Here is an 8,823-nt window from a genome sequence, read left to right as displayed (position 1 = left end):
TGGCCGGAAGTGGCCACTGCACTCCAGTCTGGGCGACAGAGCAAGACTCCAACTCAAAAAAAAAAAAGAAAAAGAAAAAAAAATAGAGTCTAGGGTTGGAAAATTTTTATTTTGACAGGTAAGGCAGATGATGAGTAAGTGTACAGGGTTACAGACTGAAGAAAACCTGGTCAAACAGAGACTATATTGGCCCATGTAACTAACAAGTCCAGGGCATGTGGGGCTCCGGCATGGCATTCGTATCTGGTTGTGCCGTGCCTCTCGGCTTGGTTCTTCTCTGAACGCTTGGGTCGTTCTCAGAAATGCACTCACCATATGGTTACAAGGCAGCTGTCGGATCCCATGTGGCTACACCCTTCCAGGTGTGCACATGCGTGTATGTGTGTGGTAGGAGTGGGATGCTTGCCTCTGTTTCTCTTTCCCGATGAAGCTCTCTTTGGCTCTGATTTGGCTCCCTGTCCATTCCTGAGCCAGAGGGAAAAGAGAGCTCGGATACGACGATATGCAGCTCGGAGCTGTGGCCGCTGTTTTGCAGCCATGAGGAGGCAAGTTGAAAGCTGAGCTGAGTAGCGCCACTCAACTGCTGAATTACCAACCCCAGAGGGGGTTTGGTCGTATGAGAGAATAAATCCCCTTACTGCGTCAGCTCCTTTCACTTGGGCTTCATATTACTTGCAACCACATCTTAGTGATACACTGATGTGACAACCTACGTCTTTCCTTGATGCAGATTTATTTGTTGGGCGTCTGTGGTCGATGGCAAAACACAAAGTGGAGCTCAGCATATTCTGGCTCGTAGTTTCTACCAGAATTGAAAACTCCAGGACAGAATTGAATTTGGCAGCAGAAGTGCAATCTTCAGTTCAAAATACAGACCATGCCAGCAGTAACGCCAATGTTTCTAGACTTTCTTTCTCATGAAAGCCGGAAGAAAGCCACTGGGACAGTCCAGTGGGGGGACAGCAGGGAGACCGCTGAGTGTTCCTCACTCAGAAGGTCTGTACTGAGGCCTCAGCTCATCCAGTGGGCACATTCCGGAATTGCTCAGAAAGGGACACCTCTGCCTAGGGTACATGTCTCATGACAAAGCACTGGGCACCCTGGGCAGAGATGACCTCTTCCAAGGCCCCTTCGGCTCACCCGGCATGGGATGTGTTCTTGAGGACAGCCTCAGTGGGACTTTTTGGCACCGCTGCCCGCCTGTGGCTTCTCACCTAGAAGCAGTCTTCTTAAGGACCAGAGTGGCAGCTTGGAAATGCCTGGGCCTCTCACCTCCTTCTGCTCCACAAACTCACTTCTTCAGTGATGTGTTGGGGCGCTTTCTCGTGCGCCCCTCTGACTTTTATTGATTGTAGAGATGAGGTCTCGCCAAGTTGCCCGGGCGGGTCTCGAACCCGCGGGCTCAGGCAATCCGCTCACCTCGGCCTCCCAAAGCGTCCTCTGGCTTTTAAAAACGAGGACTGTGTCTACCCCTCCTTCCCTCCCACGCACACTTTCTCACGAGCAGATACATGCTTATGTGAACATCTCAGACCGCTTGTGGAGTCACATATTTTGGGCTTGTACATGAAGCCATTTACAGGGTTTGAATCCATGAATCATAGACAGGAGATTCTCATTAGGGAAAAACAGGGGCCTCTTTACCCCTGTGTAGTACTCACAGTATCTGAAGGTGGACAACAACATTTCACGGGAGCCCTGTGGGGTCACAGCAGACTCTGTTTTCATATAAAGAACTCAGGTATGGGATCAGGCCTGCGGGGCAACCATCTGAAATGATAGCCACACTTTGTTCAGGGTCTGGCAGATAAGAAGTTATCAAGAACATTTGTTGAGAAAATACATGACGCTCCTTCCCGGGGTTTTCAGAATAAAAGTTACAAAACGGAGCTTTAGGGAAAATCAATCATTCCAGGATAAATAGCAAGGATTCCGGCTTGCTAAGCGCTGAGACAATGTTTAAATTTCTCTGTGGTTAAGCTTCAGCAGGGCTGGGGACACTCTCGTGTGGGTGTGTGATTTTTCAGCCCAAAGCAGGTTCCGTTGCTCAAGCCCATGCTGGGGGCTGAAGTTAGTTATTGGCAACTTCGTCAAAGCCCTCAGGGCCGGGACACCCACTTCCTTCTGAGAGTCTTACAGGGTCCCGCTTGCTCTCAAATTAGTTTTACTGAAACCCTATCTTTATGTGGGTCAGGGCTTCCTTTTTCCTTAAAAACTTTTTTTTTTTCACTTTAAAAACAAACAAAAAACACTCTCCCATTTCCAGAAATTCCTGCACTTCTTATTTCCTGTTGGCTTATTCCGGGGCATTTTTTGCTAATGAAGTTTCAAGATGGTTTCTTGAAACTGCCATAAAGTTATGTAACTTTGCTGATTTAAAACTATCATTTTTTGCTGAAATGCTTAACTGTTGAGTCTCTCTTCTTAGAACAGGAGTTCCTTCTTAATGACTGATGGTCCTTAACGATGAAGCTCGATCTCAGCTCCGAGGAATGTCAGTGCACGATGCTTTTTTTTTCCTTACTGTTTTCAGACAACCATCCTCTGCTTTATAACAGTTGTTATGATCTCCTATTTTAATCCTGCCGAGCAGACTCCAAGGCATGGACCCATGGGCTTGTCTGGGCTCCTGGGACATGCTGTCAAGAAAAGCACCTTGTACCAGTCGCCAGGAATCGAGGTTCCAGGCCCAGTTCTGCCTCAGTTTCCCCATCTGCAAAGCAAGGGCTGTGTGTGGATGTCTTCCAGTCCGGGGACCAATCTCTCACAGCGTCTGCACAGATGTCAGCCATTCCACTTCAAAAGGCCTTGGAGAAGAAAATTCTGGAGTCCGTGACTTTTTAAAAAATGTTTCTGCTAGTAACTGTGAAGCTTTCTTCCTTCTCTCACACGAGTCCTTTTCTATTCACTCCAGAGGGTGTCCTTGGGGAAGGAAACACATGCCTGCCTGCTTCTCAGCCTCAGAGACCGTTGGCATTAGCACACGATGGATGCAGGATGTTCCCCTCCCTCTTAAATGTTGGTCACCATAATTATTCATTTTCCAGAATAAAGATTGCGGGTACGATAGCATGGTGCCAGAGACTGGACTTCGGCTGGGGCAGTGGCCCCTCGGCTTCTGGGTGATCATGGCTCTCCGAGTGTCCTTTTCCCCTTGGTAAGCTGGGGACCCGGCCCCATGGGTTGCAGGGCTGCTGTGAGGACGAACTGAGAAGGTCACTGAAGTCCCCATGCGGGGAGTGGCCGTCTTCACCGTGTGTGGTTATGCTGTAGCCTGCCGCCTGCTGACCCCAGGTCTGGGATCCAGCTGTGTGCCCCAAGACCCTCCAGAGAGGGACTTTAGGTCCTGAGGAACCCTTGGCAGATGCGAAAAGGGCTATAAATAAATGAAAACAATACATAAAGTGAAAATGGAGACTTCTGGAGAGGTTGGCTTCTGAGCTTTTTTTTTTTTTTTTTGAGAACTTTCCCCGAACTTTCCCATTCCTCCGCGCCTGGGGAATGCTGAAATTCCATCCAGTGTTTGTCGTCACCGCGGCCGTTTCCATGGTTACCCAGATTCCAGGCACTGGCCCCAGGCCCACCACAAGGCATCCTTCAAAGTCTCTTTGGCAGAGGGAATGCATTCCTCCTTGCTAGGGCAAATCACAGCCAAGAGGGGCTGCTCTCCCCCCTAGCCCCCCATGAGAGAGAGAGAGAGAGAGAGAGAGAGATGTGTGTTCTGGGTGGTTGTCTGCTCAGCGTCGTTTTGGGAGGGTAAATACAAGCTAACAACTTTCTTCATTTCTCGTTTCTCTTCTCTTCATTTGAGCTGAGGAATTACTTTCTTGTACCAAACATTACACCCTTGGAAAGCACTCCAGATGGCTCTCATTAAAATTCCAATTCTATTTTTTTTTGCAATTCTTCCCCCCCCCATTCTCAAACTGCTATCTCAGAAATAAACACCAGGTTGGGGGAGCAGGTGAGGGGTCCATGGTATCAAACTCCCATTAGTGGAATCTTTTTAGAGACCCCAACATAGCCTGAAGAGACCCCAGCTTCCCACCCACGGTATCTTCTCTGTGTGCTGTCTCCAGGGAGAATCCGAACACACCTGAAGGGCTGAGGGGCGTGTTTGATGGCAAAGGTGCCCTGGGCCATAGGCTTTCCTGCCTCTGCAGGAAGAGGGACAGAGGGCCAGCTGGGGCCTTGGCCCTGACAGTGCTTGCCGAGAGCCTGTCCACCTTGCTGGGGCACCCTGAGGCCTCTGCAGGCTACCGGAGACACTGGCCCACTGACCACAGGGGTGAGGCTATGCTTACTCTAAGAAGCTGGGGTGGGGGAAAGTGGGGAGCCAGCCAGGGCAGGGGGTGGGAGTGCCAGGGCCTTTTGGCCATAATTGCTGCTGAGCAAACCACAGGCTTTGCTCTCACATCTGGAAAAATCTGCTTGCGCAGGAAAAGTATATGTGTGTCCAAGGATGTGTATTTGATGTGTTTTTATTTCCAGCGTTATAGTATGAAAAAAAGTTAAAAATACAGACAAGTTGTCAGACTGTGCAACGGATAGTCATATTCTTCCACCTAGATCCAAGGGGTACATTTTGTGATGCGTGCTTTCTCTCTTTCTCTAGATGGAAGGCGTCTTTTGCTTAAACATTTGAAAGCTGGAATCTTGCCCTGACCGTGTTTTATATTAATGTCATTATAATTCAGACATGTACCACATCACAATGTTTTGGTCGATGACAAACTGCATATATACTTACTTGTATGATGCTGGTCCTGTGAGATTATAATACAATCATTTTACTGCGTCTTTTCTGAGCTTAGATATGTGTAGGTACACAAAGGCTTGCTATTGTGTGACAATGGCTCACAGTATTCAGGACAGTGACATGCAGTACAGGTGTGCATCCTAGGACGGTCAGACCAGGCCATGCAGTCTATGTAGTGGCCTGTGTGTCATCTAGGTCTGTGTAAGCGCATGCTGGGCGGCTCGCGCAATGATGAAATCACCAAACAGCACATATCTCGGTGTGTATCTCTGTCATGAAGCCACACAGGACTGTGTGTAGATATACTCTTACTGTAAAATATTCCAACTTCCAAGAAATACAGACGTCTAGAGAGCGCAGGCAACAGCTACCTCCCACCTTCTCCAGCCCTTGGGGTTGCTTGGTTTGTCTTTTTCATGAGCTTTGTGTTTGTACGACATACATGCGTTTAGATAGAAATATGGATTTTTACAGGCGCTTTTAAACATGAATGAGATCATACTACACATACTGCTTTGCAACTTATTTTGCACTCGGAAATATGTCTGAGAGCTTTCCATGCTTGTCCTCGGAGCTCTGCCTGATCATTGGACGGCTGCAGAATGTGCCAGAGAATGGCTGTACAATAATTTTCTCAACGATTCTCTCTTGACAAGCATTTCAGCTACTTTTCGTCATTTTTCCATTTCCCACAGTGATGCCGTTAACATTCTTGGGAAATGTTCCCCTAGAAACACGCGCCAGGGTTTCCCTTTGACAGACACCTGAGGTGGATTCTGGGGTGGATAAGGTGTGTTTTACATTTGGATAGACCCGGCCAAACTGCCCTGCGGAATGGTCCTCCGATAGCCACAGGCTCCAAAAGAGAGCCCCTTGCCCCTCGCTGTCAATCTTTTAAAGTTTTGAGTGAGAAGTGAGAGAATGGCTGGTTTAATTTGCATTTCTTTGATTATTAGCCAAGAGTCAAAGTTCAGCTAGAGATGACAAAAACCAGTTCGTTCGTTTATATAGAAAGAGATTTAATATAGGGAATCGGGTGTTTAAAATTTCACCAGATAAGGTGGAATGGCAGGTTCTGGGCGGAACTTCTAGGACTGACCCACCATGGGAACCTTTCCTCTGCCATGAGCCAGAAGCTGGGAAGTTGGAAAGCGGGGCCCCAACTGCTGACTTGGCGATCAGGAAACCGGGAAGCCTCAGCCAGACCTGGTCTCCAGCATCTCACTTCCTCAGTTGGTGACAGACACCCACATCCTCTCCACCACAATGACCAAACTGCAGGCTGGATCTAGACACTGAGGCCTCTGCTGTTATTGATGTGGGAAAATAAGCCGATAAAAACACACAAGGATAAGGGTCTTCTCAATCCTGCTTGCTAGCTGAGTTAGTAGTTCTCTTGAGGGTACATCTGATCGGGAGACGCCAGGTCACAGGCAGAAGCTCAGCTCCAAGGGAGTGGGGAGATGGCAGGCTTTTGCATTCCAGGCTCTGGCTTGCAGCGGGGTAAGCCACCAGGCAGGAGCCATGGGGGTTGATTCCCTCAGTCTGCAATGCCTGCCATAATCACATTTTCATGTTTTCTCTTTTCCTCATGGATTGTCTGACTGTTCTCCTTGCCCATTTTTCTACTGGGGTTATATTTTTCTTAGTAATTTATAGAAATGTAAAGGGTTATCTGGAAAATATTTTTCATGTATTATATGTGTTATGAACAACCTTCGATTCTGTATTTTATTTTACTTTTAAATATGTAGGGTGCAATTCGGGGTTAGGTAGACAAATGGTCCTTATGAGGGAACACCCTCTATTCTTTTACCTTTATGCATTTTGTCATGTGGAAATTTTGTTGATCTATTTTTATATTTTCCGGTTCCTGGATTTGGTAGCTCCTTTAAGAAGGCGTCTTCTATCTCAAGTTTCCAAAAGTATTCAACTCTATTTTCTCTTAACACCTTTTAAAATTGTTTGCGTTTAACTATTGAAACATCTCTAATGTGTGATGTGAGGTAGGGTTCTAGCTTAGGATTTTGTTTTCATTTTGTCCTAAATTGAAAACCAATTATCCCAGCATAATTTATTAAATAATTTTTTTTTTTGATCATCCTTCAATTTGGAGAATTTAAAAAAATATAGAATGGCTCTGTTTCCTTTTCTGAAGCAAAGACAAAGCCAGGATAAAGCTTTTAAACAATTAACTTGTTGGCCAGGCAAGGTGGCTCACATCTGTGATCCCAGCACTTTGGGAGGCAGAAGCGAGAGGATTGATTGCCTGAGCCCAGGGGTTTGAGACCAGCCTGGACAATTTGGTGAGACCTCATCTCTACAATAAATCAGAAAATTAGCCGGGCATAGCGGCGTGTACATGTTGTTCCAGCTACTTGGAAGGGGATGAGGGGGGAGGATCGCCTGAGCCCCCAGCAGGTTGAGGTTGCGGTGACTGGGCATATGCCACTGCACTCCGGCCTGGGCGACAGAGATTCGGACTCAAAAAATAAATAAATGAATAAAAATTAACTCGTTTGCTGGGCATGGTGGCTCACACCTGTAATCTCAGCACTTTGAGAGGCCGAGGTGAGAGGATTGCCTGCACCCAGGAGTCCAAGACCAGCCTAGGCAACATGGTGAGACCTCATCTCTACTATAAATCAAAAAGATCAGCCAGGTGTGGTGGCACGCACCTGTAGTCCCAGCTATTTGGAAGGCTGAGGCAGAAGGATTGCCTGAGCCTAGAAGGTCAAGGCTGCAGCGGCTATGATCGTGCCACTGTACTCCAGCTTGGGCGACAGAGTGAGATTCCAACTCAAACCAGAGAAAAAAAATTTACCTGTTATCATTTCACATTTTGGCTACCAAATAAGTTCAGAAATTAGGGGGTTGGCATTTTCTAAAGCACAGATATGAGAAGACCATTCCCCTAAATGAAAACCTTGACTGGGTCCCCTTTTCCTCAAGACCGAGGCTTCATCTCTATTGACTAGCGTTCGTCTGCTCAGCAATCCCTCTCCCCAAGGGCCTTTGCAATCTTAGTTTCTGCTCCTTTGCCTAGAAGGGAGATCACGTGACTTGAACTGGGGTGACAAAATCAGAAAACTTGCATAGATATCTATGCCAGCAATTTACAAAATGACATGGCAAGAATCTATTTATGATGTCTCTCTCCCTTACTTGTATTTCCCTTACATGTATAACATGGTCACTATGGGTATTTTGGGTAGAACAAGTCTTCGTTGCAGTGTATTTAACAGCCCTGGCCAACATCCCACTAAATGCAGCTGCGTTCTTCGATACTTTCCCCCAACCATCCTAGTCATTATGACAACCAAAAAAAAAAAAGTTTCCAAACATGCCAACCCTGTCTCTTAGTTTAAAGGAAGGGAGGGAACAACAGTAACAACAACAAAACAAAGGAAAGAGGGAGGGAAAAGCTGGGATTGAATCAGAAACGACAGAATGCCGTCAGCACAAGCCACCTTTCGACTCCCCTTCTAGTTTCTAGGTGTTCAAACCTTGCCTTTCTTCCAAAGGCTGCCTTTTCCACAAAGCTCTCCTGTATTCCCTCAAATATAGATGTACTTCTCTACTGACTTCCCTCTTTCTTGGTACTGTATCCACCCATCCAACCAACCCCTCACCCACCCAGTCACCTATCCATCCACCCACCCACCCACCCAGCCAGCCATCTCTTTGCCTCTCTATCCAGTATTTATTTAGCACCTATTGTTCACCAGGCACACTGCTTTCTTCTCTATATCATGGCATTTTACTTGAGTGTCTTATCTGGCCTAATACACTGTATTCTTCGGCAGAATCCACATTGGATCTGCTTTTGCAATTCCCAGGTGCTTTGCACAGCCCAAGTGCTCACTTCTGAATATTAGAGGAATAGAAGTTATGGAATACAGACAAATTTTAGCAGACATCCCAAGTCTTTATTCAAAGGCAGTTTTTTTTAAAAAAAATAATGCTTTCTTGACTGCCACAGTATCTATATTATTATTTGAAAAAATTGCCCACAACTCCACCACTTTTTCAAAAGGATATAAAGCAAGATGGGACGATTTCCT

Source organism: Carlito syrichta, unplaced genomic scaffold (assembly GCF_000164805.1).
Source record: "Carlito syrichta isolate Samal-C Ts95f unplaced genomic scaffold, Tarsius_syrichta-2.0.1 Scaffold109658, whole genome shotgun sequence".
Classification (NCBI taxonomy): Eukaryota; Metazoa; Chordata; class Mammalia; order Primates; family Tarsiidae; genus Carlito; species Carlito syrichta.
The sequence above is the reverse complement of the archived record's forward strand: the minus strand, read 5'-3'. Positions refer to the sequence as shown.